This window comes from Megalops cyprinoides, chromosome 23 (assembly GCF_013368585.1).
Source record: "Megalops cyprinoides isolate fMegCyp1 chromosome 23, fMegCyp1.pri, whole genome shotgun sequence".
Lineage (NCBI taxonomy): Eukaryota > Metazoa > Chordata > Actinopteri > Elopiformes > Megalopidae > Megalops > Megalops cyprinoides.
Genome location: NC_050605.1, coordinates 8,215,789 through 8,239,806, shown reverse-complemented (window position 1 = coordinate 8,239,806; position 24,018 = coordinate 8,215,789). Strand labels below are relative to the sequence as shown.

Genomic DNA, 24,018 nt, shown 5'->3' with positions numbered 1-24,018 from the left:
GTTGCATGATTACCTGGCATCCTGGGCTTTTGCGTCTTCTCCAGGTGTGCAGAGGAGAAGGTGGGGTCACACCACACATTAAAATCACTGTTACCCCAGACAAGGGCACACGGAAATGGTTGAACACGACAATGCGAGCAGGTGAGAGAAACTGAGGTCCGAGCGTTAGACTGTTCCGGATGTTGGCACAGATGCCCACGCACCGTTCGCCCACCAGCTCCGGCTCTGGGCGGGGACGCGTGGTTGAAACGCATGTTCGGTATCAGCTCCTCTCTCGAGGAAGCCGCCCTTTCCTGGACTCAGCCACTTCTGAGCACAGTTCCCCCCCCCCCCCCCCAGCGGCCAGTGTCACAAACCCGCTGGCTCCGTGTCAGGTTAGTCACAGGGACACCTGTCGCCCTCCCAGGAGGCCTGGGGAGGAGGAGGGGGGGAGTGAGGGGACCAGAGAGAGGCTCTGACAGACAGGCGCTTGGAGCCAGCGCTTAGACGTGGGTGGCACATAGCAGTGGAGCTCCTTTCAGGAGCGTCACGACTCACATCGGTGGGAGGCGAGAGGGAGCGACAGGTAAAGGTGGAGGGTGGAGGGCGGGGGATGCAGCCCAACTGAGCCCCCCAGCAGGGCTGTGGGCATACCGGGCTCAACCTCCACTGCCTGTACAAACACATCTGCACTGTCCACAACTGGACCAGCATGCATCTCTGAACCGAACTCTCCATAATAAACATCCATCACAATCAGCCCAGAGCTCTCAACGCAATCGAGAATCACAGGGAAAAAGCACACCCGATGAAATCAGACTGGATAATGGATTCGAACCATACTAATGATAAGATTCTGTGGAAAAATTCCACTTTGGAGGAAGTACCATTTCATTGAAATAGCTTCAGGTTTGCCCCACTGGCCATTTGCCCCACTGACCTGAAAGTGATAAGTTTGCTCTATAATATACCAACAGTCCTATCACATACTGCTTAACAGAACAATAAACTTCTCTAATGGAAGCAGGAGCACTAAAGTCATAGAAGAATGAAACTTACCCCTAAAACCTCATTTGGCAGGTAAATATTCCACGGCCATGGTTCCGGTCCCTCTCTCTGTAACTGTGCTGGATCCGTGATGCACACAAAGCCAGCAGACCCTGTTATGCGAGGAATGATCTGCCCACACTGCTCAGGAGGGAACAGCATACTGCCTGGCTCTGTCTGTGTGTGTGTGTGCGCGTGTGCGTGTGCGTGTGTGTATGTGTGTGTTCCTGCTGCGAGGCTGGAGGTGTCCTCCTCCACGACCCACGCACTCGGCTCCGCGCAGCAGAGAGACAGGAACACCTCTCTGGCTCGGCCCGCCCACTCACTCACTACGGCGTGGGTTCAGGTCTCCACTCTTCTCACTGATAGCCCCCCCTCCACACTCCTCCTTCCCACACACACACACTTTTTTCTGCACCCCCCCCCCCACCACTTCACTGCACCCCCCCCTCCATCCGCCCCCCCCCCCCCCTCACCATTCCAACACCACAGTTTGTTCATCTGCTGCTCAACTCAATCCAAATTCCCTGCACTGTAGCTGGTACATCACGGCTTTGAGATGCACTGCATCCAAACCTGTAGCACTGCATAGCGTCTGAGTCACAGGGCAAAGACGATGCTGCACTGTTTTTGCAAAAAAAAAAAAAAAAAGAAAAAGCACTTGTAGGAGGAGCAGTGTACCAGGAGTGTTCCGGTATATCTTTCCATACTCTTCTTCCATTTATTAGACAGCACACATGCTATGTTGTATGCAAATCGGCCCTCCAGCTCAACATGTCACAAAATCCAAAATGAGCCATGTGACTTTCCTGATCCTTATCATGAGAGAAACGTGAACAAAGCTCTGTGATACCCCAAAAGGTAAGTTCAAAAAATAGCAAAAATATCATGTGACCCTGCATGGTCTGAGAACACTTCTCAAAACCCTTTACTTATGCTGGGATTGTTTTAGCAAATCTTAATCAGAGACATGGTAACCACAGCATGCTTCAGCACTGTGAAACATCCAGGATAAAATTGCACACAGAGGTCAGAGGTCTTGTTACTACTAGTATCAGCTCTTGTTTAAAAAAGTACTTGATGAGTAAACTGTCCTTCACATTCAAACAGTTGTTGAGAGATGGACCTCATGTTTAATTTCTGAGACGGTGGTATAAAACAATACTTTTTGGGTACTCTCTGCTCATGTATTTCAGGGTGGGGGGCAATAAATATATTCGATGATAATGTAAGAATAAGGAAAATGCAGTGAGGGTGGCTGTAAAAAGCAGAAACCCCACGGTGCGGGACAAGGACCAAGCATTCATCATGTAGCCTCATTACAGCCAACTAACAGAAAACTACAAAACATTAGCAATAGGCCCTAATTGCATTCAAATTAGATTAATACACACACACATACACACACACACCAGTATTTGATCATGTACTGATATTTTCCCCAACAAAAGAGCTGAGGATCTGTAAAGGAAGAGCTGTTCCAAATTTAAGAGAGGCTTAACACCAGGAGCACCCATAAAATCAGTACCCATTACCAGAGGGGAAGGCCTCAGTACAACACACTGATCTGAAATGTGTTTCCAACTGATAAGCGAATTCAGATTACATAACTTTATTTATTCACTTGGCAAATACCCTTATCTTACATTTGGTTAATCTTCAGTGCATATGGATTCTTGCTGAAGTAATTCAGGTCAAGCACCTCGGTCAAGGCTCCAGCAGCAGTGCCCATCTTGGGTAACAAACCCACAGCCTCCCGGTAACAGCCCTACTCACCTGACCATTACGCAAGACACTCACCATGGGAGCTTCTTTGATTGCCTCTGTGACATTTAAACCACCTTCAACCACAAGCTATACTTCTCCAACCTGCAACAGATGGGTGATCTGATCAAGAGCCAATATCTGTGGATATTACAGTGAGGGCCAGTCTGCATTGCACCAGAGACCATCTAAAACTGCTCATTCCACACAGCAAAAGCCATCAAGTAGGGAAATTGGGAACCAAAAATCTGTGCATGTGTCACTGGAGTATCGTCAATACTGACATGTAACATGGCGTCTTGAATCTTAGCTCCCATATAGGGTTTAGAGAGGGGTCACAAGAGACAGGCTGGTGACATTTGCAGTCAGTGAATAATGAACACAGTTTAAGCCAGTGTGTTTCTGGAAGGTATTTGACACTGTTCCTTCTGGTTGTGCATTTCCAAATTTCCACAGCTTAGAGACGATATCCACTTTATTACATACAATGAAAATATTTCTCATATAATATATTAATGTCTTCAGCATGCCACACACTAAAGGACAAAGACATAGACCAGACCTTAAACTAAACCTTCTAGAGCCTGGTAGCGATAATGTTGTAGCGCTCCCATTCAGAACCCCTTGTCCCTCACCTTTGACTAGCCTGCTAAAAATGAATGAAGCCATTAAACCCAGGGACAGGACATTACTGCTGAGGAAGAATTATGAATAGGTAAAATGCCTGCCTTTGAAAAGGCAGCACAAAGCAGGGAAATGGACCCTACCTTCAGAGCACAGCACTGCTGTGGTCGCCGAGGTGAATCCTAAGGTTGGGTTTCCTCTGGGAAACGGCGGGCTCTCTCTCACCACTCTGATGAATGGATTCTTTATCCCGCCAAGGACAGCTTCATTACCTCGCGCTGCCATCCCAGGTCAGCGGATGACAAACAAACACGTTCATATGAAGGGGGGGGTGGAGGGGGAGGCGGGGGTGTCCCGCGGTCTGCCTCACGCGGAGCGAGGCGCCGTAAGACGATCCTCCCACCGGGTGGGCCAGAAACAATACCTCCGTCTTTCAAGCAGGTTGTGGTGGATTGAATGCAGTCGCTGTACTCCTCTCGTCAGGGTGGATCCCCCATTCAGCAAAGCCAGTACTGGCAACCTGATTGTATGCCCAAGAGGACCCAGATGGAGATGCCTACCTGGATGCCCCCTCCATTACATTACGTTGATGGCATTTAGCAGGCGCTCTTCTCCAGAGTGACTTACATAGGTTACAAGTTTATACACGTTACCCATTTATACAGCTGGATATTTACCGAGGGTTAAGTACCTTGCCCAAGGGTACAGCAGCAGTGCCCCAGCAGGGAGTTGAACTGGCAACCTTTCGGTTACGAGTCCTGCCCCTTACCACTATGCCACACTGTCTTCCCCTACTCCCCACACTGCTAGACCCTGCTCTCCAGTTCCCTCCACGAATGGAACCCGGCGTGTCGGCTTCAGGCCTTTTCTCTCCCGCTCGTCCGTGTCCAGGATGTCCACATCTTCCTCTGAGCCCTGGGCTATCCGTCTCAATAAGCATGGACGCTGAGCTCGTCCCCAAATGCACACACGTCGGTAAAAACAAAGGCACAAGCACTGAATTGTCCCCCCGGAGTCAACCACGCTACAAATTGAAGCATCACAAAGTCCCTTTAGAGAAACTCCGCAGCGAGATGGCAGAGAGAACACAGCGCCGTGCCTCTCTTTGTTTTGATGTAAACGATACTGTCATCAATCATTAATGCTGTACTTTGTGTCTAGGAAACTCGTGTGTCATTCATCAATTTCTCCTTTAGCTCAGTCTTCATTTCATTTCGTTAGCGTGCCTCCCTCGCTGGCCGGTGTAAGGCATGCTATCGCTTTGCCTCAGGTCATGTTAAAGGCCAGCAAGACACGCTCTCTGAAACATTATCAGGAGCTTACCTCACCATTATCATTCAACATGCAGATCTAACTGGAGCTTGAAATTAGTTTTTTAGCTGTAGTTAGTAAACACTTAAAAACAAACCTGAGGGAAAGTGTTTAGTCAGTCGCTAAGCTGTTTTATAAACGCTCGGCACGTCCAACCACACACTTTCCCTGTGTTTTGATATATATATATATATATACACACATACATATACACATCAATCCACCAAATGTATGTGAGTTTAATTTGGCAGAACATAACCTTCACTAAAAAGAGGAAAAGAATAGATGTTGCAACTGTCTGAAATCCTGTAAGTGTGTAGGAAACTCTACCTGTGAATTTTACAGGTGAGGGCTGTAACTAACAGAATTCCTCAGTCCTAGGTACTGGGGGGGGGGGGGGGGGGGGGGGGTCACACAGCATAGCACACTGCTACTGATGGAGCCCAGAGCCAGAGATGACTAAACCTGCACTCTGCCACAAGCACCTCAGGGAAATGTCAAGCATCATTTTGCCCGCTGAATTCACCCCCAGGGTGTCGGTTCTCTGTAGCGCACCAGCTGTTGCCATTTCACATGGGGGGCTTGGGATAGACGAGGATGTTAGCATGAAGTTGGTCCATTTCACTGCCCAATTAGAATATGCAAGCAAGGATCCTGAATTTCCTGAAAATTGCTCTGCTTCCCTGGGGTGAATGTCTTCATCTCTCAACCACCATGGATTGGCTATGTACTGTAGAGGTATTGTAATGTATAACCCATAGTTATCCTATAATTAACCTATAGCTAACTTAACCTATAGGTTGATCATTTGCTGGACATTCCATTCTTGGATGTGAATATTTAACTGCAAAGCATTCCTCAGTAGTAACTCAAGCTATAAAGTTTAACAGTAGTTTCAGGACTATGAAGGGACAATTTGGACATCAGGCATCACACAGTTTGTAAAATTGATTTACAGGATATCAATGCTTCCCTAAAAAGGATGTCATCTGACTACTTCAGAAGCAACAGGGAAAAACAGACAGGTACCCCATTCATGCACAGATGGTGAGATGAAGGGGAAGGGGTAGCAATATTTCTGTTGGCACTTATATTTGACAATCTATTGCTAACACCAATGTACTAAATTGCCTTTCAAACAGCAACAAGACATTTCTCCAAACATTTATATCTGCAGGAAAATCAGAGTTGTTTTCATGGTAATGCAGCTTATTTGTTTTATGTGAATGCATGCAGCAAAGTTTTATCAAGGACACAAATGAATGTGGTCATGGTGAGCATATTCAGATTTCAAGCAATTGAACGCAATGTGATAGGAAGAAGTCACCCAGCTGAAGTACAGATGTTTTGCATTTGCCATTTCAAACGTGATTTATCCTGCCTTGCTCATTTTACCCCAACACATTTTTGTACAGTACAGGTTTGAGTATAAACTCATCCTTAAAAGCCTCACATTTTCAAATGAGCAAAGGGGGTGTGTTCCATCAGAACCTCCTGTGGGCAGCACCGCACCATGCTGTATCAGACACAAGGAAGCTATGCCTTCAGTGTGGCACAGAGGTTAAGGAGCAGGGCATGTAACCAAAAAGGCTACCGATTCAATTCCTAGGCGGGTTGCTGCTGTTGGCCAAGGCACTTAATCCGAGCTACCTCAATAAATACCCAGCTGTATGAATGGATTGCATGTGATAATTGTAAGCAAAAAAGAGAAACATGTCAATGAATCATATAACCCCTAAAGAATTACATACAGAACAAGGGCCTCTCTGTGGCAAGGAGCAGAGTAACTGCTCATATGTCGCTCCCAAAATAGCAGGTGTCCCATATTTAAAAGTGCCCACGGGTGCCTCTTGCAGAAGGAAAAAAAAAAAAAAAAAAAAAAAAACACCGTCACCAAAGGAAATAGAGGCTGTGAATACACAGAGCACATTACCTGAGGCCTTGATCTCCATATTAGAAACCAAACTACATGCAAATGGCTCTGTTAATTAAGAGTGATAAGCTCCCATCGCCATGCAAATACATGATAATTCACATTACACAAGGTGATTTCACACCAAGTGTCACCTGACACTTTCCTTCACAGACCATCATTTACTCATCTGAAACAGTCAAAAATGACTATTAAAGTGAATATTCTTAATTAGAGTAATGAATATATTCAATCTTCTCTGGTAAGATTCTGACTTCTCAATGATTGGCAGTGTACAAACTTGAGATCATGATTCGCTGCTTGAGTCTGGCCTGCATTAGTTAATATCTCCACTTATATCTTAATCGTTTTACTTGCATATAAATTATGACTAGTTCCTGACCCTAAACAGAGCAGGGCCAGGCAGGGTTTTCCCCTGTATTTCAATGGGAGATACAGGTGGAAGTGTCTGGGACTGGGAAACAGAAAACACTCTTTCAAGGAGAACGTAAGAAGTATTCTAATTCAGTTTCTGTTATCTGAGGATTAAACCTACGAGGCAGAAGGGGAAGTTATGTGAAACAGGTCTTTAGCTTTAGCTGTTCTCCAAACCACAGAAAATTAAGTTTCGCAGTCTTGCTCCACAGCATCTCCTCAGACGGACGAGACCAGGAGCCGACGCGCTGACTGCGCCGGCGTGACCGCGAGGTTTAACTTGCCGCGGTGGTGTTCTGGAGGCTGAGCGGAGTCAATATCTGCTTGGATGTGCATTAATCCCCCGCCGAAGTTAAATATCAACCGAAAATCCCTCTTCCCTGGGGCATCGAGCCGCAAGAGCAAGGTTGAGTCCTGCATGCAGACGGCCGCTCCCCTCGCTCAACACCGAGTAAAAGTGCTCGCCTCAGTACTCATGCCAAACTGTCACAGTGCATGCTGGGACTACAGCCAATGCACTGCTTTTCTGTTTCGATGGCCTCCTCTGACAGGGAAAGGAAAACAAAATTTGAAAACGTTTCTGCCCATAATCTAGTCAGACTGCGGGTCCTGGTTTGCAGCTAAATTAAAAAATGGAGCCGGTCCGAAATGTACAGATTTTTCTCACTCCTACTCAATCAGAATATCTCTTTTGGAACGTTCTGATGCTCTACATTTATATTCTAATGCTGCTTTTCAGGAAACAAAGCCGTCCTACTGTAAACTGGTTTTTGACAAATGAACATGAATCATAGCTTAGGAAGGTTCCATTAAACGCTGAACATGAGTATAATGGTAAAAGGGGACGATTACCAATTTTTTCGATTTTACGATTTTCTTGCACACTCTTACCCTCCAGCTTCAGCCTTATCTGTACCGCTTGATTACAGCTCACATACAGCATTGAAAGCCTTTCTCTGAAGTGAGAGCATTTTGTCATAACGAGGAGAATGATTCCATTTCAATATATTAGGGCTGAAATTGCTGAAATCAGAGGCAAGCATACTTATTCCAGTATGAAACTGATTGTTTCCTAAGTCCTACCATGTGTAATCTTCTGTCCAGCTGTGCTGGTTCTAAAATGTTAATAGTTTTTCCTTGAACTAAGGTTTAAAAAGGCATGTAGTGTGGCACTGTATTCAAATGAAACCCAGGGAAAGTGTTTTGCTGGATAAAATGTACATTGACACTTCAGGCAGTTGAGGACCTTTGACTTGACATAGGTTTAAACCCATTCTCTGGAGTTGGATCTCAAATAATGGCTCTTTTTCCTGGAAAAACCAGATTTATTTGAATCCCTGATTAAACACACATGATGAATGACAGTTGAACCCTTAATTTTACAGAACAACATTAGGTTCCCTTTAATACTGAATGGAGATAAATTGCCTATTTCTGTTCTAGAAATATAGCAATAATAGCAGTATGAGTTAATGAATGCTAAACTGATTGTTCAATGATTTTTGCAGCGATGATGGGTGATGTATTTATGTGCCTGTTAGCTGGGTGGCCCATTTTGACGGCAAACGATGACTACCTCGTCCAGGATAGGTCTTGTGCTTTGTGTTCCATTTATATCAAATGCTCTTGAGGCTGATAGCTCTCCCCCTTGACTGCTCAAGGTGAACTATACACTTCAATGCTTCAGTGCTTTAATAATTCTTTCTCTCATTATTACCATCATCACAGAAGAAAAGACTGAGCTGCAGAATCTCCATGCACATTACCAAGTTAAATCACCTGTGCAGAAATCCAGGGGAAATGCATACCATGTCTGACTGATATCAACAGTGCAAACTAAAGTTGTCCAGTGTTGAATGATTTACCTCTAACACTTGCTGGCATGAAGGACAGCATGAACAAGAGAATCCAAAAAGCAGCTACCCATATTTCATTTGAATTAATTTATTCATTAACTTATTTCACTAATAATCATAAACATCCTGAGGTCAATAGAGAGCAAAGATTGATGTTTTGGCTCACAGTGCTCCAGGCCCAACAACCAAACCCATTGTCACTTGGACATTCAAAAATTATGCATTTGACCCTACTATGAAGTTGGGTATGTGTGTATTTTAACATATTTCATTTGATATTGGACTATATGTGATATAATATGTGGAATTGCTGATGTAATTGCAAGTTGTGGGATTTGACCAGCATGGTTCTTCTGGGTGGAGCATCAGATGGACTCATTTAGAGTCCTGGCTAAGTTCCATGTTCAATCATTTCACCACATTTTCAGAGTCCCCATATGCAGAGGGAAATAAACATTGATAGAAGATGTGGAGTCCTGTGTGTTTTATCATGGCAAAAGTGCAATAGGCACAGCGCAATTTGATCGTTTTTTCATTGAAAGCGTTTTTTTCTGAAGCAGCTGCTTGCGTCTGTCACCATGCTATGACTTCATAAAGGTTAGAATGCAACATTACAGTTAAGCATAAGTTGGTGATTTCTCTGTTTTAAGTCTACACAGAAAAAAACTGACATGAACTTCAAAATTTTCATGTAGTCACCACCTCTATGCAAGCACTGTCTGTCCTTCAGGGCCAAGTGACATTAAGGAAACAGATTTGTATGCTCTGACACTCAATCTCATCCAGGGGACCTGTTTCACATTGTCCAGTGATTTCACCAAAAAAACACTACATTAAAAGTGTATCATGCTAAATATTTTAAGAAAAAGGTGAATGATGATTCAAATACACCTCTGTGTGAGATGGCATATGCCAGCTACCGGGCATCTTCAAAGGGCTTTCAGGATTGTGGTGGCTGTTTTGGCTTGGAATGGGAGGTTCACTATGAGCAAACAGTATATTAGCTGGACGTGGGCAGGCAAGCTTAATTGTGAGCCTAGAACAAAGGGCTTTGAAGGTTTGCCTGGGGAAACATATTGTGGGGAGATTCAAAGGGGTGGGAAACCAACTGAGTCACACCCAATTTCCCATATCATTTTAAAAGGTGATGAAGAAACGCCATCTACGTTTGTGTAGTTCTGCTTCTAACGAACACAAAGGGATGGAATGACACAGTAAATATTAATTGCTTACGAAGAGACCAGTCGACCGGTACTTCTGTAACACAAATATCCCTCAAAGTGAGGATTTTTTTTCTGTTGTTTTGTTGCCTGAAAGGTGAAATTTTTTGGACATGGACTTGAACACTTTGTACAGCAACAGCCAGGGATTAAACAAGACCCCATTCAGTGCCCCTCTAGGCCTTCTGAGCCAAAGGCTTCAGAGCCAAAGGTATTTTGACTGAGAAAGATGAACGTCTCTCATAAGCAGTTGTATGCCACGTGACTTCTTGGGACATATGCCATATATTTCAGCTGGCTGTACAGGCAACATCACTTAAGTTTGACATCAACAAATACAATTTCCAAAAAGCTTTTTTTTCTTTCCTTTAATGGCTGTCTTTCCAAAAGCACAACATCAGCATCCATAAACTTCAACACACCAATACAGCACAAATGCAGAGCCTTTCCACTCCGTGACAGCATTCTCTCTTTCAGGGGCATTTCTAGCTATTGAAAAGATCAGGGGCTAAGTCAAGTTTGCCTGGGGCTTGGCTTGGCTTTTTTTTTTTTTTTTTTTTGAAGGGAGATCCTCATCGGTAGGTTGGAGAGGTTATATCTACCTTTATAATAAATAAATATTATCACACTTTTAGACACTGCAAGTCAAGTTCTGCCCTGTTAAATTGTTTTGCTATAAACACCTTTTTCAGTGCGAAAATATTCAGGGCTAGGCTTAAAATATTTGGGGCTATAGCCCCGAATGATCGGACCTAACGACGTCACTGCTCCCTTTTGTTCAAACCCACAAAGAAGCATAGAAGAGAAATAATTCTCAAACATCACTGTTCTTGTATATACATCAGCCTTCCAAGAGCCAGAATTTGAAACTTTTAAGATGGGAGCTCTGTTCTCTGCCACTAAACTTCCACCTACGCTCTCCATGCCGGAGAGTCTTCTCGCTCAAGGGCGAGTTTTAGGCTCCAGAATCGCAGCTCTCAGCTCAGACCTCCTCTCATCTCCACACACAGCTGTGCTGCATGCTGGGATACCATTGTGCCTCGGTCTGGCCCTCCCAGTTGTACTCATATGCAAGTTAATAGATAGGAGCTGTTAACAGATGTTGTTCTAGAAGCAGAAGAACACTGAGGTGATATGAGTTTATCCAGAAACCAGGATTCAGCTCTCCCAGCTGCATGTTGGAGTATGAACCATACCAGGCAGGTTGGAGGGGAGTCAGTGACCTTGTGATCCAGACTAGGATGCATTGGTCTTTCTCCACAGCAAAGTTCGTACTTAATGTTCTCTCCTCAGTTGTAAAACAATAGCAATACACGGCCCTCTAGGAGGTGTGTCCTATTATACACTCAGGAATAAGCAGGCCAGACAAAGTAAAGCTCAGTGATTTCCCCACTGATAGAACCCTTAAAATTCCTTTTCTGCAAACATGGACAAGGATCTAATTTGCATGTAATAACTATGCTATTTACCAGAGGGCAAGACAGGAAAGCTAAGATTACATTTTAGATTAACATATAATATGAATGTATGAGTTTATACATGCACACAGATGCACTCAGATACACACACTCATACACACACACACACACACACACACACACACACACACACACACACACACACACACATACACATACACATACACACAGGGAAATGCTTTTCTGCTGTCAGTTCTGGACTTGGCTGCAAATAGTTTCTCTGCATCGAGCTGCTGGCAGTAGAACTGCCAAGGAAACAATTTGGCAAGAAGTGTTCCTTCGACATTACATTTACGTCAATGTTCTCTCTGGATCCACAGCAACTATCTCTGTAGAGCAGAGGCTATGCCCTGATGGTGTGAAGAGCCTTGCAACTTGAAAGAACATACTCAGCGCCAACAGCATCAGAGTCAATCTAAGTGGGGGCGTGGAATACGCAAGCTGTGTTGGAAGGCTGGCCTTGAATGGGGAGATGGTGACTATAGTCCTGTAAGTGATCATTCTTGCATTACATTACATTACATCAGACTCATTCAGCAGACACTCTTATCCAGAGTGACTTCCAGCACAAAAGAACAGAAGTGTATCCATTCAAGTTGAATGTGTAACAGTGTCAGACCTTTCAAGCCCAGTGTCAGCTTTTCTTGTGTCTTTACAAGAAATATAAAAATGCCTCCATGTAATTACAACTATTTTCACAAGACATACAGTCCTTTAGCATTGCACTTTAATAAGGACTAACTAGCCATTCTCTTGAGGCATACCAGCTGAAATTAAAGTACCTCTCTTTGTAACCTTGGCACTGGTCTTTCCCCCCTTTTCTCTCCACAATTAAGTTTACTGCCTAACCAGGCAAAATGTCCTGGCAGAATTTGTTGTTACACTCAGTGAAGGTGCTGTCACACAAGTTAGCAGTGGCTTAGGGCTCCTGCTGTTGACATTCATTTGGCAGTATGGATTTGGTGGCAGATTTTAATCCCCCCCCCCCCCAAAAAAAAAAAAAAAAACATTTTCAATCATGTTAGCTTTACTTTCTTTTGTGTAGGTTTCTTTTCCAGTTTGCAAAAGCAAAATATGCTATAACAAGTTTTACAAGCTAAATCAACAGTGCAAACTATCATACAAACAGCAACCAGCAACATGCTTTTTTATTGGTTACTGTATGTACATATTGTTAAAAGGCTGTGTTGTGTGTATTTGTTCTTTTACTGCAGTAATTTTTTTTATTGTCAAAACTTCTTCTGACACAACTTCTTCATATGTATTGTCACAATGACAAAAACAGTTGGCTTAGGGGACAACGATGTAAAATGATCCTTCAGTTGGTCCTTTCAGGAAATCAGGAAATCAGAAGCCACCTCTACTGCCTGGTCACTACCGGGTCTACCTAGGCCCAGATGAGCATGTACAAGAAACCATTCTCATGTCAAGGTGCTGAGCTTCTCTCAGCCCTGGAGAAGACATACACGGCTTCACCTGTATCCACAGAGCAAGTTCACAAATGAACTCCATGGAGGTAATTCAGCTGACACGAAAAATGGCTGACAAAGTATTTGCCCATTTCACCATTTCATTTTTTACTTCAAAAATAAAATACAGGCTTTTTAAGCAGTTTTTGCTATTTGTCAGTCAACAGACTGCTCACTATACTGTATCAGTAAGTGTCTGCTTTCTGGGTAGAGAAAGGAAGAAACTTGATGCTGGATTGACTTGATGTAAATCATCCAATATTGCTGAGTAATGCTAAGCAGAACAAATAACTTCCGGTCAAAGATGAAATTTTGTTCATCAAGAGAGCAAACTCCACTCACTATAAATAACACATATGGGATTCGTTCCAACCAACTATTACAGCAAGTAGCGGTTTACCTTGAACACAACTACAACCATTAATTCTTCCTCTGCGGATCCATATTATGGGACCCGTTTAATTACCACTGTATTGTACATTCACCTCACGCTACAATATTCTGTATACCTCACCTCTGTGGCAGAAGATTCACTTCATTCACGCTGCACTCGATACGCATCGCAGATATTTAACAGTCAGCATATCAAGCAGCAGCCCTGAAGTCAGCTTTGATTCCCGGCTGAGCCGGTAACTCACTCAAATATTCATGGGGTAGTTGAGTGTACACTCAAGAGGGTTGACATTGCGGTGGGAAGCAATTAACTCTCCCCGACACTGACACTGACGGGCAGAGGCCAGCTCCCTGCGTGACCTTGGCCGTGAGCTCATTGCAGCCTTTTCCTGTGCAGAGAATGGGTTTTGTTGGGGGGGGCAAGGGGACGACCTCAACCAGGTCAGTGAACTGACAATGACAGCACCTAGGGCTGTTTGATGACAAATCATCTGGACTTTACCTTATAGCTAACTTTTTTCATTTTTTTGGTAATTTATTGACATTGCATGTGCCAAAAAGTACAGGGACCCAGTGAAAATGAACCCTAGGGAAAGCGTGAAGCTGGAACATCACTGAGCATCTCATCGGTTTCCTCTCCAGAATTATTAATTCTGGGGAACATCCAATCAAAACGGTTTCCACTCTTTCACAGAGCAACTCTGGATGTCTTTCAAGTGAGATCAATATGGTGAACTGTAAGCCCTGGAAGCTTTCAATGTTTGTTATATTGCTGTCACAAAGAAGCAGGGTACTGACTAACCTGTTTTACACTCTAAGCACAAACTGCACTACCTCCTAGTGTTTGTACCGCCCTAAACACCACCCATTCAAACATTTATCCCTGAACAATTTTTCAGTTTTTGTGATAAAGCAGGTAAAATCACACCATTTCTCCTGCTATTATAGCTATGAATGAAAAATACCACATTACCAGAACACACTGAATGTGGATATTACCATTCAAAAATCAGAAAAAAACATCACTCTCCTCATAAACCCTCCAAAGGATTCACAGCTAAGCCAAAGGATCAAATATGTGTTTTGCTCTTGTCAGTAAGTGGTGCCTTCATTCCTCCCTTGAGGCTTGTGATGAGCGAGGAAAGTTTGATGTTTCTTTGTGAAGCGTCTGACAGCCAAGTGTAGCAACACCCTCTTTGTTGACACATAAACCACCAAAAAAAAATAGTCTCAACAGAGCCCAAACATAATAGTATTCAAAAGGCAAATGCGCGGAGACGATCACAAAGCAGAACATCCGAGATAACGGCTGCAAAAATGGCCTCTTCTGCTGAGGGGACACTTTTCTTTTCCTTTGTGGATCGGGGAGCGCCAGAGCACCCACAGTTTTGAATGGGCAGGGACAAATAGAGAATGACAAGGGGAATTGTAAAGGACGGAGATAAAGGAAAGGGTTTTTAATGAGCCGGACACAGAAAAACAGCACGGGGGGGCAGCTGGGTGTTGGACTTGTACAGTAATTGATTCAGGGACCAACCAGCCTTCGGAGGCACAATAAAGGAACATCAGTGTATTGGAACCAATATGTGTCCTGGTAGCTTAGGCCCCGCATCAAACATAAAGGGGGACCACATGCCTCATTTCCATTCTGCAGTCACTTGTAAGAGCTATAAAACCAATGTTGTCACATCCTCTCTTTTCACAGTGAGGTATCGTATCATTTACTGCAGTTTGATGAACTAACACCAAATGCAGCTCTGCAGGGACATACTACATTCATGAAGTGCTTTACATTTGCTATAATTATTAACTTATCACCTTTGTTTAAGATACCCAAGCTTGCCTCACTCACATACAGTCCATTATGTCCACAGCTGGATGTTATTGAAGTTCTGTACCATGTTGACAGATACAACAGCACTGCCCCAACCCGGAATCAAACCGGCAGCCACTGGGTCACCTGTCCGGTTCTCCAAAAAGCTATGCCACACCTCTATTAGGAATGCTCTTATTCTATAACCTCACTCCGTACCGTACTTTCTGGCATGTGTGATGTCAGTTGTATGTGAACCGAATAGGCACATGCACACTTTACACTCGTGTACCAGAACATTATATATTTGTTGATATTTTGCTGTTTTTTATGAACAGAAATACCTTCCATTTGCCCTGAGCAAAGGACCAGCCATAGCCCATTTATATTGTGGCAGTCGTGCCAAGGTGAGTAAAGAACAAGCACATCTGAAAGTGTTGTGTGAGTTCGTGACGGACATCACGGCTGAATAACAGTCACGCAGAGAGTGCTCTCCGCTCCGCCACTCTCCGTGAGCGGAGAGCCCAGCCTTTAATGAACAGCCAAGCTCTGACTTAACGGAGGAGAGATAGCTCACAAAACAGACGCCCGGAATCATTAAGATAAAGAAGGAAATGCAAGGACTCTTCTCTGCTGGTAAAGGAGAAAAAAAAATTGGATCAGTTATTCCCTTTATTTGTCAGCTCTTATCATTTCAATGTCATAGTCAGTGGGTTTTGGAGTATTAGTATTTTTTCTTGTGATTTGTTGGTGTTGCTACGGCAAGTCAGGAATGACTGGACTGGACTATAAATAGCTGGACAGTAAAACTTCAAATGACAGTCATTTAAAAGTTCTTCCTTATCACAAACAATAATTTATATGTTATTGAAGCATATTCTGTTAAAATCCCTATAATAAGTATGCACTGAGAGAAAGGACATGAAATATCATTAGTGTTATATGAGTAACAAGAGTCTTTTAAATACCCAAATCAGTCCATTTTAATATGAACATAGTTAACGTGCTACTTGGATAGTGTTTTAAGAAAAAGTAAAACTCAAAAATGCTGGTGAACCCACCTTATGTATTTTTCAGACACCAACAAAGTAAGGGAGAACCTGCAGGGCCCATATCTCCAGAAGTCATTCAGGAAAATAGAAACTAATCAAATATTATCATCATTAACTTGCTCTGATATCAGGGATTGCCCAACAGTATGGAACAAAATCGCTAATACTACACCTTTGTTGCTTGCTGACATAACAGAAATGACTAGCGGTCTTACTGTAATGAAGACATTTTCATTACAAAATCAAGAAAGTGTTTACACAGACTTTTTCCTTACTTATTCCTTTTGCTTGCCATTGATATTAGTTATAAAAAATGACCCTAGCAATTACCTGATGTACTCAAGAGAGAAGAAGGGTAGAGAGGATTGGGGGGTAGGAGGACATGTCCTATTGATATTCCAGGCAAAATAAAATGCAAATGTGAAAATGCAAATGGTTTATGGAGGATACCAGTGAAGCAATATGAATATCCACTGCGCTGCGATGTGGAAACGCAAAAGCAGCAATGAAAATGACTTTCCTCGGACGGCATCTACAGCACATCGAAACAACAGCCGAATAATAATCAACTCCGACACAAAGTAAATCATCTCGCAAATTCAGAGCTTTCATTATTGCAAAAAAAAAAAAAAAAAAAGATTGATTTTAAACCCTGCAAAATAAGCTAATAATATTGACCTAGATTTCAAGCCCTGCACAACAGCAGCGTGTCCAATAAACAGAATGAGAATGGAACGTTAATGAAATATTATGAAGTCGAGAATTAGCCCTGCTGAATTGTTTGTGGGATAATTCTTTGCAGGGGTGCTGATGGGAAGCTCAGAGACGAAGGTCATGGATCAACGATGTTCAGCCTACTACTTTGATGATGATGATGGTGATGATGGTGTGTGTGTGTGTATTAACAAAACCTTTAAAATGAAGATACCTAGAATCTGAATTCATGTACTGTATGAAGCATCACAAATTTATGCCAGTGGCCTTGCCCTGTTTCTTTGATACCCAGGAACAAAGCTGCTTTGAGAAATCGAATGCATTCCCTTCAGACACAGTCTCCAAATGCTAGAACGCTAAAAACACTACTCAATGGGGAAACATTTGAGAAATGGGCCCTGTTGAACGCAACTGGCCAAATCATTAAATTAAGGGTTTGCTTTGAAGTGAGGAGTATAAGGTCACGCAATTACAGGAGCAGGTTTAATTAAGGTCGCAGTGAGTGGGTGAGGGGACACCATGTAGAGGAACCACATTCACCCTTTCTGGAGAGAGAATTTCCCTGCGGTCCCTCTGCGGCCCTGGACCCCGTCCAACCCATGGGGTCAATGCAATGAGAGAGAAAACTGCATTTCAAGAGTTTCGCTGCTCTCTTAATAACCTGCCCAAGTCCACCACAACGGACGGAGGTGGAGGTGATGGTCTAGGATCTGTTGTGATGTTTAACAATGTGAGAGCACCGGTGTCAGTGTCACCCACTGGTGCCCAGAAAGAAGAACTCAGGGCTTCAGACTTCAAATCCCATAGCCCCTACTACATACGTGTGTGTGTGTGTGTGTGTGTGTGTGTGTGTGTGTGTGTGTGTGTGTGTGTGTGTGTGTGTGTGTGTGTGTGTGTGTGTGTGTGTGTGTGTGTGTGTGTGTGTGTGTGTGTGTGTGTGTGTGTGTCTTGTATGTATGGTGGCTCTGGTTCTGTGATGGGACTTAGTACCAAACAATACTTTTAAGGCTTGAAATGTTTTCAGCACATCTCATTATTTTATTAAGTACTGATCTTTATGGAGCACTGTAATAACAGTCATTTATTTCAAGACATTCCAGCAGGTAGTGATTAGGAATTATTGTTATCCAACTAACTGTTAAAAAGAATGGCTGGGTGGGGAGCCCTGGGAAATTTGTACCGACTTGCTACACTACTTCCCCACAAGAAAATAAAAGCTTTGAAAAGGAATTACTGACTCTTCATAACCCTGTCAAACTCAGGACCCCATGACTCCCCAAAAAGAGAGAGGGAATACAAACTAAATGACTGCTTTTGGGAGCCATGGAAGGTTTTTCCTGTCAAATGTTTAAGGAAATATTTTGATAGTGTGCTTTCTCTGTGGAACGCAAACACTTTTATTCCAGGAACGCATTAACTATGGACTGAGTAACAGGAAACCGCTTTCATAACTGCTTTTGAACCCAGGGGACCTTGGGAGTTTTGTTTTCAAACTCTGTCTGAACAAGTTACTTTGCACAGACAATTGAAGTATCCTGTTTCATAGACAGAGGTCAACACTTTACATTAAATTCACCTTATACCATTGCATCAGTACTATAATTACTTCAATAGTAAGTAAAAAAAAAGTTACTTACCCCTTACTTACCCCATAGTAATAAGTGGGGAATTCAACTAGAACAAGCTACGTAAGTGCATGTAACCTATGAGCAACCATACAGATTCAGAAAACAGACATTTGAACAAAAGTAGCAATACCAGTGCAGCATTTATCAGCAGAAAGTGTACAACTCTGGTGACATAACTGTCAACAATGATTTAGTTCTGTATTACGCTTAATGTGGGATCAAGAAAAGACTAAAATGCACATGGATCTGGCGACTGAGTATGGTTAGCGACTATGGTTTGGCTGGTATGTAAGGACTAATAACTGTATGTAGATACAGAGGAAACATTCCCTTCCTTGCTTGCCAGGCCAGAACCAGAGTTTCAAAAAGGATGTAGGCAGTTACCGTGTAGGTAAAGGAGTGGAGGTTACTCATGGGTTGCAAATGCATTCACAGATCTGTTAATGGATTCTTGTATTCTCCTTGTTGAACATTCTGGATCATAAAGACCATAGACTCTTAATTTATTACATGTTAGTCCATGATCATTTAACTCACCATTTAGTGACCAATCAAAGTGAAATGTCTCTTGAGAATGTAGCCAGTGAATTGATCAATGCAAGGTTGGAGAAAAGAGGGAAAAATTAGCAGAGGTCTGTTCTGGTTAAGCTCTGCAGCTGTGAAGTTCTTTGAGGACAGTGAAAATTTCTTTCTCTGAACATCAGTTCAGAGAAGGTGGGTGACCGTGAAGAGCCCCAATTGAAAGCCTGGTAGGTGTGTGCTCATCAGGTGCTGAAATTTCATATCACAAACACTTTGCATGAAATGATTGCATTACAGCTGTAGGAGAGAAAATTAAGTCAGCAGGATGCACATAACATGTAATATGATAAGTTTAGCGCATTATGCTGCCCCCTTGCTAGACTGATAATGACCTGGAAATAGAAATACATCCTTTTCATTGCTGGATCTTGGATGAGCAAGCAGACCACTGTGTGCGAGGCTCCCCTGTTGTATAACTACACAATTCATTTGCATGGGTGATGCCCTTATGGCTTACAGTTATTTTGCAGCCAAACCCACTGCTGACACACTGTTGAATAAATCGGAGCTGAACCTTTGATGCTGCTCAGTCACATGACTGCTTTAAAGCCAAGCCCTAATGTTGCCTCCTGTTCAGTAACAAACGGTTCTCACGTCACACTTTTGTCTGAGATTCAGATCTGTATTTTAAAAACCCACCAAAAAATACAAGGCTGCCTTAGAAAGCAGGACCGGCTCACGACTGGCCGGCACGGCGGGATCATTCGGCATTCACCCGGTAGCCCCTTGAAGCCTCGGCACAGCTGACAGCTCCGCGAAACTCCATTCAGCCATGAGCCGGCGCTTCACCTAAAACTGCCTCTTAAAACATTGACGAGGTCTCGCGCTCCATTTCTCCCAGGCCGTCGCTGGGTTCCAGCACTTAATCCCCTTCCGTGCAGCAGCGCTCGGACAATTAGAGCTGGAGAGGCAGCTAATTGGTCAACTCGATACGTGTGACCGGGAAAGGGGTATTTTATTGCCGTTACACACTCCATAAAAGGCACTTTACTTCATCCTGCCCCTGCAATGACAACTGTATCTGTAATGACAGAGGGATGCAGGAAATGTAAGTGTTTCAAGAGGCATTGATGGATTTGTACAGCACCAAGCGTTCACTCACATGCCAGTGGTGGGACTTACAGTGTGCAACTGCACAACCAAAGGGTAGCTTTTGTTCTCCCAGGCCACAGAATCAAAGCTCTGCTTTCCTGGATTTGTTAGGCGTTTCCTCTGTCTCAACATCTGGACTTCTCCTTCTGAGGAGGGATCTTGGTTGCAAAGATGCCAGAACAGTAGTAAAATGGCAGTCAAATCTAGCGAGTGCTTCACTGGCAATGCCCTGCCATACGCTTAGGTATACAGTATGGGAGGGCTCTGGTTGATGAAAAAAAATCTGTTTTTACTGTTTTACTGCCTTCACTGCTGTTATGTTATGTTAGTTCTGTTCAGCTTGTGGATTCTAATTCAGTCTGGTTTATGCCTGTGCTAATGACTTAGTGTCTGTGAAACTAATTGTCTAACCCTATATAACGCACTTGCACCAATTCATTCTTGGTAGGAGCATCTGCCAATAAAAGTGAATGTTATTGTTGTTTCTGTTCCTTGTTTCTGATATGTATGTAGCATATCATGCCATGTTAGCCTTGAAGGTAAGTCTGGACTAGCGCTTTTACCAAGGTAAATAAATAAATAAATAGTGGTGGTAATATTGTTAATAAGAACTTGCTTCTGTTGCATGATATCTTCTGGAACAGTGTTAACACAGTGGGTTTCCCCTATTCCGTCACCCCCCCGTCATGTAACACTTAAAGGAGCGGTTTACTAATTAAGGGGAATCACACTGACTCTTCCCTTGTAGTGTTTTCACAGCTGCGTTATCGCGGCGAACAAGGGCAGAACACTTGATGTCCCCCTGCAGACGAAACAAAGTCGCAGATCTACTATCTGGATATCACCGCGGGAGGCCGAGGAAGTGCATGCGTCAGGTAGAGAATTAGGCTTTCAAAAGCATGGAGAATATTTACGAGATAAAGCAACATACAAATGCCGTATCTCCTCTCCATCTGGGAAAAACAGTATTTCATCTTCAGGTGAGCATGTTGCCTTTTCTGTTGCTAAATAAAAGTATGGAGACCCCTAATCTAGACATTAAGTCAATATAGCAGCCTTGAGACAACATGCATCAATCACCTTAAACCAGCCATGGCTGCTGTGCCAAAAGAGAAATGCAAGTGACAAACTGCATTAATTTTCTGAGAAATGAATCATTCTGTCCTCTGATTTAGACTTCCAATGAAACTGTTGTATTCCACATACAGTAAGTTTAATCCAATATGGGCTCTCACCGCAAGATAGGAGACCTGGAAAAACAAGTTTGCTGCCAGAAGTGGTGTTGCTGAGCCAGTAGGTGGCAGTCTTTCCCACTGGAACTCTGGGGATTTATCCTGGTCTCTACCTCCCTCCCACCCCCACCCCCCCCCCCCCCCCCACCCCCAAAAAAAAAAACTGCCTGTCTTCATCTGGCCCCCTTATCTGCTCCCATCAGTTGATTGACCACACAATCGCTGATATTCGCCCACCCCTTTGATTCACTACAATAAAAAAATTGAGTTCTCAGATGACCATTCTCGTCAAATAAAGAAAATATAACTCACGGTCAAACACAGATGACATAGTTGACTGGAGGAGTCCTTCGTTGAGGTATTCCACATGGAAACTTCTAAGAGCTCAAAGTTCATCTACTGGTCTATTCCACATTCCCTTAGACTTGGCTGCAATTCTGCCTCCCCCCACCACCCCCACATGATTCAGCGACACAGAGTGAGAAATCAACGCCATTTTCACAGACGCACAACAAGGGCACTCGATCCCCAGCGAAAAAGGCCCACGCCCACTCGTTTGCCCCTGAACCGCGCCCCACGCCCATTGAGAGCCGCAAGCTTGAGATTAGAGGGGCGGGCTAATTAGACAGCGCCATTGACGAGCAGTTGAAAGGACAGGCTCTGTTTTAACCTTCCTCAGCTCTGAAGGGATTGCGCCGAGGGATGGATTCCATCTGCTTCTGCCCTGTTCTGAAAAGGGCAGCATGAGAATTGTCTATGCAACGGTATATATCACAGGGAGTGTGTCAATTAAATACAAACCTTTTCCTTTTGGGTAAAGACAGGAATGAGTGTTTGCCACTGTATGAGAATTACACATATCACATATACAGTACCAGTAATAAGTATGGACATACCTGATTAAGACAATGGGAAACATACAAAGATCTTTTGATCTGAAGACTTATGCTTAAATGCTTGAAATTTGTTTCTTAGACAAATATAAACACTGAAGTTGATGCCTATGTATGAATTTCTTTCCAAAAAAATGTTTTAAAAAACATTTTTGCCTACATTGAAGAATCTAAAATATAAGATCAATTTTGATTCGTTTAACACATTTTTGGTCACGGCAAAATTACATTTGTGTTATTTCAGTTTTCATATCTTTACTATAATTCTAAAATGTTAAAAATAAAGGAGAATGTGTGTCCAAACTTTTGACCGGTACTGAATATACATCATAGAATTATACATCTCTATCTGACATCTGTAATGTCCTTTGATGCATATTACATTAAATGGATCAAATTACTTAAGCATAACCCTAAGTGTGAACATCTGTGGATGTTATAAAAAAAATCCTTTAATATGGAACTTAAAATTCATGTTAAAATTGGATTATATATCACTGCCATCATTTTGTGGAAATGGTTATCTCCCAATGCAAATCCTACTGGAGATGTAGGATAACATTAAATTTGGCAAGTATGCTACTGTATTTACTTTATACCTGCAATTTAACTTCCTGTAAGAGCTTCCTATCTAACTTTCAGGAATCACACAGGAGAAGCAAATAACTTGCCCCTCCCCTAAACCTAACTCTTCCTCAATCCCAAACATTCACATATTTCAATGTGTACTTATAGGTCAAGCATTTATACAGTGATTGAAATGCATACTGTAAATATGAAGTGTGGCCATATAAACATTTCCACATTAATTAAAAATGATTTAGAAATGCCAGCTTGAGTATGAAGTCCTGTTTTTTTTGCTGAATTACAATGACTGCAATATCAATATCCTCTAGGGCATGAACCCTTTTCTTGATCTGACACAGCCATTGTGACCTGTTGGACAGAAAAATCAATACAAATACAAAGTGTTTAATAACAGCATCACACAATCCTAATCTCATCTGTCACAAAGAAAGAATCACACATTTTATTGCCCAAGTGGGGCTGGGCTTCAGCTCTTAAGAGAATACCCTTCTGCTTTGATCAAGGAGCGCCCTCTAGTGTTCAGATAGAAAGAAGTGCTCTGATTGAAGCCGGTGAGGTGGCGAAACAATGGTTGAATGGCCTCCGAGGAAGTTGGTGTGGCATTCATCTCTAAGCATTTTGATATCACGTATTAACGGACATCTGTTGTATATTCAGGCTGATTCATTTAATTATGCAGTTCTGTTTTGTGTGAATGTAAATTCCCTGCAAAGGGTAGAGGTACCTTGTGTCATTGCTAAATAAAACACACCAAAATTACTCAACCATTTGACTTTTTAGGTATTAGAGGGTCACATGTGGAGTGAGGTCAGTACATACAGACCAAAGGGAACAGGGCTCTATGCTGTGTTGTAAAATGACCATTTGCTTAATGGTCAATGGAGAATACAATATATGATGAGCTTCACTTGTAAGTTTGAGCATTATTGCATATAA

The 24,018-nt window shown here is 42.9% G+C and overlaps 1 protein-coding gene across 2 annotated transcripts in view; it reads right to left on the bottom strand.

Moving 5' to 3' along the window:
- Positions 1–1,132, bottom strand: part of LOC118770124 (SH3 and multiple ankyrin repeat domains protein 3-like) — a 289,110-nt gene extending 287,978 nt beyond the window's left edge. For both annotated transcript variants that reach the window (XM_036517579.1, XM_036517580.1), the window contains exon 1: positions 1,039–1,132. The gene's annotated coding sequence lies outside the window, so the exon portion shown is untranslated. The remainder of the gene's footprint in view (positions 1–1,038) is intronic.
- Positions 1,133–24,018: the final 22,886 nt, after the last annotated feature.